This window comes from Arachis hypogaea, chromosome 16, assembly GCF_003086295.3.
Source record: "Arachis hypogaea cultivar Tifrunner chromosome 16, arahy.Tifrunner.gnm2.J5K5, whole genome shotgun sequence".
Taxonomy (NCBI): Eukaryota; Viridiplantae; Streptophyta; class Magnoliopsida; order Fabales; family Fabaceae; genus Arachis; species Arachis hypogaea.
The window spans coordinates 4,011,686-4,020,673 of NC_092051.1; the positions used below are offsets into that span (position 1 = coordinate 4,011,686).

The 8,988-nt window shown below is 39.3% G+C and overlaps 1 non-coding gene across 1 annotated transcript; it reads right to left on the reverse strand.

The window, feature by feature from the left end:
* Positions 1-3,147: 3,147 nt before the first annotated feature.
* LOC112761408 (small nucleolar RNA R71) lies at positions 3,148-3,255 on the reverse strand. The gene has a single exon (XR_003181803.1). It is a non-coding gene; the product is annotated as a small nucleolar RNA R71 (small nucleolar RNA).
* Positions 3,256-8,988: the final 5,733 nt, after the last annotated feature.

The following is an 8,988-nucleotide window of genomic DNA, read 5'->3' on the forward strand; positions in this document are numbered from 1 at the left end:
CAGCCATCTCACCTTATTTCTAGCCTTGATATGTTATATGGTTATGTAGAGGAAGAAGAGAGGATCATTTTGGTGAAATCGGAGTTTTGATTTGGGTTTTAGTTCAAAAGAAATCAAGCTTTGAAGGTTAAGTGTTCATGAAAGTTTCTCTCTTTTCTCTCTTGTTATTTTCGGCCAAAATGATGAAATGAGACAGCCTTGGAGGTCTTGGGGATGTAGGGTGAGTTGTGATTGGTCGGCTTGGAGGTGGGTTAAAATAATATTAAAATATCTCAGGTGTATAACTACTAAAACTAGATATATCGAAACACTTGTAAAAATATCTCTAAAAATTATTTTCTGAGCTACTAGCATAAATGACACTAGTAACCTATTTATTATGAGAATAAAACATGTATAATGAGGCCTTAGCATTGCTAAAGTCATCAGAGAGTGCTGGTGCTAAGCTGCACCAGTAAACTGTGAACCCGGTTAAACCGATTTTCGGTTTTTAACTAAAATTGACCAGGTAACCTTATAATATCATTCAAGCATCTTCTAATAATAATATAATAATAATATTTTACTATTATCTCTATTCTCTCATGAATCGAGTTCGGTTCGTCAAACAAAGACCATTTACGAAAACTAGAACAAAAACTCCTAACTGATACGGTTCAAAAAGTAGGTTCTTCGTGATTGCGTTAACGAGCTTGTCCCAAAAGAGGTCCTAGCTTAAAGATGACATAATGACAATGGGGATTGAGATACTTGATGATACATCAGAAGTGTTTCCTTTACTAATCTTCCAGAGAAATCTGTATCTTCAGAAAAGATCTCGCGTACTCGAAATTTGGGGTCGTTACATTCTACCCTCCTTAAAGAAAATTTTGCCCTCAAAATTTCAGCCACGTGCAAGAATCGATCTTCAGGCGATCTATTTCCTTCAAGCCATCCTAACGAAGAGATCGGTCCGTTCCTTATAAAACGCAAATCTCACATAGTCATAGCCATGGAGATCATAACAGCTATGAAGATAGCTATGCCTCGCATCGATTTGTCATTCGAAACTCGATTAAACTATGCCTATTCGCAGTCATTGAGGTCTTATCCGTACCAAACAATCAACATTAAGGTGATCAATCTTAATATCACAAGCTAGGCACGAACATTCCCAAAATGAGTGCTCATAGACATTCATGCCAAATGTATCTTAAAGATACCCTAACAGCATGAGAGACACAAGCAGAGAATGCAATGAAGCATAGTCAGTCCACTTCCCAGGCTCTACTGGGAACGAACTGCTCTGATACCAAATTGTAACGACCCAATTTTCAATATGTCTAGATCATACTGGAAACTGAGCGCTACCAATTTGTCTTCCTAATTATTATCTACTATTTATCATATGAGCCTGATTTGTTGTTAAAAGCATGGTTAATTTGTGAGGTATTTTTTTGAAAACGTTTGGATTAATAGACGAAATCATTCATAATCAACTCACAACTGATAATAGATAAAACAGTTATAAACAACCACACATAAATACATCACAAGCAGCTAACAACATTCAGTGATCCAGCCTTTATTAGAGTATAGACTTTTAGTTAGAACACCCCTAGATATAGCTAGATAATAACTATATACATATACATACATACAACATCCCAGGTCCTGACCTGTTCAAGAGGTCCCTAAGCTGGCACCTAGGCTAGCCTAGACTCTATACTCACCTAGTCCCTCTAAACTACTAAAGCGAGGGAAAGTACGTTCTAAGTCTTCAAAACTCAAGTCAGGTGGAACATCATCAAAAGGTGGAACATCTTCTACTACTCCTCTGCACGATCAGTCATTTCCATATGACATCTCTTTGGTACCTCATCAAGTAGCTACATAACAGGAGTCTCGTACACAGGATTTAAGTAAAAGTTTGCATACAAACGGGGTGTAGACGTTGGCTGGTCTCACAGTATATACATATAAACAGAGAACGAGATTCACCCTAGACTCAGAAGACTACATAGAGCGAAATCCTTTTTGCAAATGGTCATCAGTGAACTACGGAAGGGTACTCATGCTTCCATCTGTAGGGGGAAGGGAGAGAGAGAAGGGGTAAGAATTGGGGAGTTCTTAGTAGGGCCGGGGTTATTAGTTAAGTTCATTTATCCCGTGTTGTTTAGCAGATAAATAGCAGAATACCGAGAAGCAGTAAACAAAAGAAACAGATAAATAGAGAACATAGAGAAAATAGAAAACAGAACACAAACAGAAAAATACAAGAAAATAAAACACAGACACAGAGGATAGAATACAAACAAAGAAAGCATACATTCATACATCAATCATAACAGAGAAAATGCACAACCAAGTATGATGCATGTCTGTCCTATGCAGGCCATGAACTCACGTGTCGGTTTACGCCCTGCAGCCCAACATTACCTAGGAACAAGTCCCAGATATGGTTTCCCTTTGTAAAACCCCCAATTACCCTAAGCTTTACCTCTAGCCATAAAGCAAAGGTTAACCAGAGATTACGACAGTTCTAAGGCTCATACATAGGATATATATATAAGAAATAATATAATCTAGAAGCCTGATAAAGGATATAGCTCAAAGCACAGGATTTAAAAGCGCAAAGCACAGTATTTAAAAGTGCAAAGCGAACTAACGAAGCGTCCAACTTAAAACTCAAGAAACAGATATGATATAAACAAAAATAATAGTATAATAGTGTAACATCATAAGAAACTAGCCATGGCTCGCAGAGTTTAAGCCGGCTAGCCAAATATACAGACAAGAGGAAACTGAAGTTTAAAATGGCTTATACAAATTTTGACTCTTAAATACAGGCCTTGATGAGCGGATAATTTATACACTTTTTGGCATTGTTTTTAGTTAGTTTTTAGTATGTTTTAGTTAATTTTTAGTATATTTTTATTATTTTTCATGAAAAATTCACATTTCTAGACTTTACTATGAGTTTGTGTGTTTTTCTGTGATTTCAGGTATTTCCTGGCTGAAATTGAGGGACCTGAGCAAAAATCTGATTCAGAGGCTGAAAAAGGACTGTAAATGCTGTTGGATTCACAACCTAAGGAAAGCCTGAACTCTTGGAAAAAGCTGGTCAGTGCTTTCCTGGCCAAATTCTTTCCACCTCAAAAGATGAGCAAGCTTAGAGTGGAAGTCCAAACCTTCAGACAGAAGGAAGGTGAATACCTCTATGAAGCTTGGGAAAGATACAAGCAATTGATCAGAAGGTGTCCTTCTGACATGCTTTTAGAATGGAGCATCTTATGCATATTCTATGATGGTCTATCTGAACTGTCCAAGATGTCATTGGATAGCTCTGCTGGAGGATCTCTTCATTTGAAGAAAACCCCTGCAGAAGCTCAGGAACTCATTGAGATGATTGCAAGTAACCAGTTCATATACACTTCTGAAAGAAATCCTGTGAATAATGGGACAACTCAGAAGAAAGGAGTTCTTGAGATTGATACTCTGAATGCCATATTGGCTTAGAACAAAGTATTGATTCAGCAAGTCAATATGATTTCTCAGAGTCTGACTGGATTGCAAGCTGCATCCGGTAGTACTAAAGAAGCATCTTCTGAAGAAGAAGCTTATGATCCTGAGAACCCTGCAATGGAAGATGTGAATTACATGGGAGAACCCTATAGAAACACCTATAATCCTTCTTGGAGAAATCACCCAAATCTCTATGGAAGGATCAACAGAAGCCTCAACAAGGTTTTAACAAAAATAATGGTGGAAGAAATAGGTTTAGCAATAGCAAGCCTTTTCCATCATCTTTTCAGCAACAAACAAAGAATTCTGAGCAGAGTCTCTCTGGCTTAGCAACCATAGTCTCTGATCTATCCAAGACCTCTCTCAGTTTCATGAATGAGGCACGGTCTTCCATCAGAAATCTGGAGGCACAAGTGGGTCAGCTGAGTAAAAGAGTTACTGAAACTCGTCCTAGCACTTTCCCAAGCAATACAGAAGAAAATCCAAAGAGAGAGTGCAAGGCCATAATCGTGACCAACATGGCCGAACTTGGAGAGAGTGAAAAGGCAGTGATTCCCAGTGAGGAAGACCTCATGGGATGTCCACTGGCCAAAAAGGAGTTCCCCATTGAGGAATCGAAGGAATCTGAGGCTCATACAGATACCATAGAGATTCCACTGAACTATCTTCTGGCATTCATGAGCTCTGATGAGTATTCTTCCTCTAAAGAGGATGAAGATATTACTGAAGAGCAAGTTGCCAAATATCTTGGAGCAATCATGAAGCTGAATGCCAAGTTATTTGGTAATGAGACTTGGGAGGATGAACCTCCCTTGCTCACCAATAAACTGAATGTCTTGGTTAGGCAAAAATTGCCTCAGAAAAAACCGGATCCCAGAAAGTTCTTAATACCTTGTACCATAGGCACCATGACCTTTGAGAAAGCTCTGTGTGACCTGGGGTCAGGCATAAACCTCATGCCACTCTCTGTAATGGAGAAACTAGGGATCTTTGAGGTACAAGCTGCACGAATCTCACTAGAGATGGCAAACAAATCCATGAAACACGCTTATGGACTAGTAGAGGATGTCTTAGTAAAGGTTGAAGGCCTTTACATCCCTGCTGACTTCATAATCCTAGACACTGGGAAGGATAAGGATGAATCCATCATTCTTGGAAGACCCTTCCTAGCCACAGTAAGGGCTGTGATTGATGTGGACAGAGGAGAGTTAGTCCTTCAATTGAATGAGGACTACCTTGTGTTTAAGACTCAAGGATCTTCCTCTGTAGCCATGGAGAGGAAGCATGAAAAGCTTCTCTTAACACAGAGTCAAACAAAGCCCCCACATTCAAACTCTAAGTTTGGTGTTGGGAGGCCACAACCATGCTCTGAGTATCTGTGAGGCTCCATGAGAGCTCACTGTCAAGCTATTGACATTAAAGAAGCTCTTATTGGGAGGCAGCCCAATTTTATTTATCTATGTTAAATTTCCATTGTTATTTTCTATTTTATTTTGGTTGATGATCATGTGGAGTCACAGAAACAACTGCAAAAATAAAAGCAAAATCAAAAACAGCATAAAAAAATAGCACACCCTGGAGGACGAGCTTACTGGCATTTAAACGCCAGTAAGGGTAGCAGAATGGGCGTTAAATGCCCAGTTTGGTACCATTCTAGGCGTTTAACGCCAGAAAAGGGCACCAGACTGGCGTTTAAATGCCAGAAAGAGAAGAAAAACTGGCATTAAATTCCAGGAATGGGCAGCAACCTAGCATTTAAACGCCAAAAATGGGCAGCAACCTGGTGTTTAAACGCCAGAAATAGGCAGCAACCTGGCGTTTAACGCCATGATTGGCACTCGAAGGGGCTTTTACACGCCAGAATGGTGTAGGGATGAGAAAACCTTGACACCTCAGGATCTGTGGACCCCACAGGATCACCACCTAACTCTCTCTCTTCTTCACACATTTCACTAACACCCTTCCCCAAATACCCTTCACCAATCACCTCCATCTCTCTTCCCCATCACCTCTTCACCACTCACATTCATCCACTCTTCCCCGAAAACCCCACCTACCTCACTATTCAAATTCAAACACTTTCCCTCCCAAATCCAACCCCTAATACACGAACCCTAACCCTCTTTCCACTCCTATATAAACCCCTCATACCTCCTTCATTTTCACACATCATAAACACTTCTAACCCCCCTTGACCGAACCACTTACACCTCTCCATCTCCTCCAATTCTTCTTCTTCTCCTCCTTTCTTTCTTCTTTTGCTCGAGGACAAGCAAACCTTTTAAGTTTGGTGTTGTAAAAAGCATTGCTTTTCATTTTTCCATAACCATCTATGGCACCTAAGGCCGGAGAAAACTCTAGAAAGAGGAAAGGGAAGGCAAAAGCTTCCACCTCTGAGTCATGGGAGATGGAGAGATTCATCTCAAAGGTCCATCAAGACCACTTCTATGAAGTTGTGGCCAAGAAGAAGGTGATCCCTGAGGTCCCTTTCATGCTCAAAAAGAATGAGTATCCGGAGATCCGACATGAGATTCGAAGAAGAGGTTGGAAAGTTCTCACTAACCCCATTCAACAGGTCGGAATCTTAATGGTTTAAGAGTTCTATGCTAATGCATGGATCACTAAGAACCATGATTAAAGTGTGAACCCGAACCCAAAGAATTGGCTTACAATGGTTCGGGGGAAATACTTAGATTTCAGTCTGAAAAATGTAAGGTTGGCATTCAACTTGCCAATGATGCAAGGAGATGCATGCCTCTACACTAGAAGGGTCAACTTTGATCAAAGGTTGGACCAAGTCCTCATGGACATATGTGTGGAAGGAGCTCAATGAAAGAGAGACTCCAAAGGCAAGCTGGTTCAACTGAAAAGGCTTGACCTTAAACCAGTGGCTAGAGGATGGTTGGAGTTCATCCAACACTCTATCATTCCTACTAGCAACCGATCCAAAGTAACTGTAGATCGGGCTATCATGATCCATAGCATCATGATTAGAGAGGAAGTAGAAGTTCATGAGGTCATATCCCTAGAACTCTACAAAGTAGCAGACAAGACCTCCACCTTGGCAAGGTTAGCCTTTCCTCATCTCATCTATCACCTATGCAATTTATCTGGAATTGTCATAGGAGGAGACATCCTCATTAAAGAGGACAAGCCCATCACTAAAAAGAGGATGGAGCAAACAAGAGAGCCCACTCATGGACCTCAACAAGAGCATGAGTAAGTCCCTCATCAAGAAATCTCTGAGATGCCTCAAGGGATGCATTTTCCTCCACATAAATATTGGGAGCAACTCAACACCTCTTTGGGAGATTTGAGTTCCAATATGGAGCAACTAAGGATGGAACACCAAGAGCATTCCATTATTCTCCATGAAATTAGAGAGGATCAAATAGCCATGAGGGAAGAGCAACAAAGGCAAGGAAGAGACATTGAGGAGCTCAAGCACTTCATAGGATCTTCAAGAAGGAGAACTAGCCGCCTTCACTAAGGTGGACCCGTTCTTTAATTTCCTTGCTCTTCTTTTTCTGTTTTTCGATTTTCATGCTTGATGTTTTATCTAATGTTTGTATCCTCATTACATGATCATTAGTGTCTAGTGTCTATGTCTTAAAGCTATGAATGTCCTATGAATCCTTCACCTTTCTTAAATGAAAAATGTTCTAAATACAAAAGAACAAGAAATACATGAGTTTCGAATTCATCCTTGAAATTAGTTTAATTATTTTGATGTGGTGACAACACTTTTTGTTTTCTGAATGAATGCTTGAACAATGCATATTTTTTATAGTGAAGTTTATGAATGTTAAAATTGTTGGCTCTTGAAAGAATGATGAAAAAAGAGAAATGTTATTGATAATCTAAAAAATCATAAAATTGATTCTTGAAGCAAGAAAAAGCAGTGAAAAACAAAGCTTGCGAAAAAAAAAGTGGCAAAAAAAATAAAAGAAAAAGAAAAAGCAAGCAGAAAAAGCCAAATAGCCCTTTAAACCAAAAGGCAAGGGTAAAAAGGATCCAAGGCTTTGAGTATTAATGGATAGGAGGGCCCAAAGGAATAAAATCCTGGCCTAAGCGGCTAAATCAAGCTGTCCCTAACCATGTGCTTGTGGCATGCAGGTCCAAGTGAAAAGCTTGAGACTGAGTGGTTAAAATCATGATCTAAAGCAAAAAGAGTGTGTTTAAGAACTCTGGACAACTATAACTGGGGACTTTAGCAAAGCTGAGTCACAATCTGAAAAGGTTCACCCAGTTATGTGTCTGTGGCATTTATGTATCCGGTGGTAATACTGGAAAACAAAGTGCTTAGGGTCACGGCCAAGACTCATAAGTTGCTGTGTTCAAGAATCAACATATTAAACTAGGAGAATCAATAACACTATCTGAATTCTGAGTTCCTTTGGATGCCAATCATTCTGAACTTCAAAGGATAAAGTGAGATGTCAAAACTGTTCAAAAGCAAAAAGCTACTAGTTCCGCTCATCTAATTAGAACTAAGCTTCATTGATATTTTGGGATTTATTGTATATTCTCTTCTTTTTATCCTATTTTGTTTTTAGGTTCTTGGGGACAAGCAACAATTTAAGTTTGGTGTTGTGATGAGCGGATAATTTATACACTTTTTGGTATTGTTTTAAGTTAGTTTTTAGTATGTTTTAGTTACTTTTTGGTATATTTTTATTAGTTTTCATGCAAAATTTACATTTCTGGACTTTACTATGAGTTTGTTTGTTTTTCTGTGATTTCAGGTATTTTCTGGCTGAAATTGAGGGACCTGAGCAAAAATCTGATTCAGAGGCTGAAAAAGGACTGCAGATGCTGTTGGATTCTGACCCTCCTGCACGCGAAATGGATTTTTTGGAGCTACAGAAGCCCAATCGGCACGCTCTCAATTGCGTTGGAAAGTAGACATCTTGGGCTTTCCCGCAATATATAATAGTCTATGCTTTTCTCTAGATTTGATAGCGCAAACTGGCGTTTAAACGCCCACTTTTTACTTTTTTCTGGCATTAAACGCCAGAACTGGCATAAAAGTTGGAGTTAAACGCCCAAACTGGCACCAGAGCTACCGTTTAACTCCAAGAAAAGCCTAGGCACGTGAAAGCTTCAATGCTCAGCCCAAGCACACACCAAGTGGGCCCCAGAAGTGAATTTCTGCATCATTTACTTATTTCTGTAAACCCTAGTAACTAGTTTAGTATAAATAAAACCTTTTACTATTGTATTTTCATCTTTAGATCATTTTTGAGACTATCTTTGTATCACTTTTGATCTCTTGATCATGTTTAGGGGGCTGGCCATTCGGCCATGCATGAACCTTCATTACTTATGTATTTTCAATGGTGGGGTTTCTACACCTCATAGATTAAGGTGTGGAGCTCTGTTGTTCCTCATGAATCAATGCAAAGTACTATTATTTTTCTATACAATTCAAGCTTATTCTTGTTCTAAGATATTCACTCGTACCTCAACATGATGAATATGATG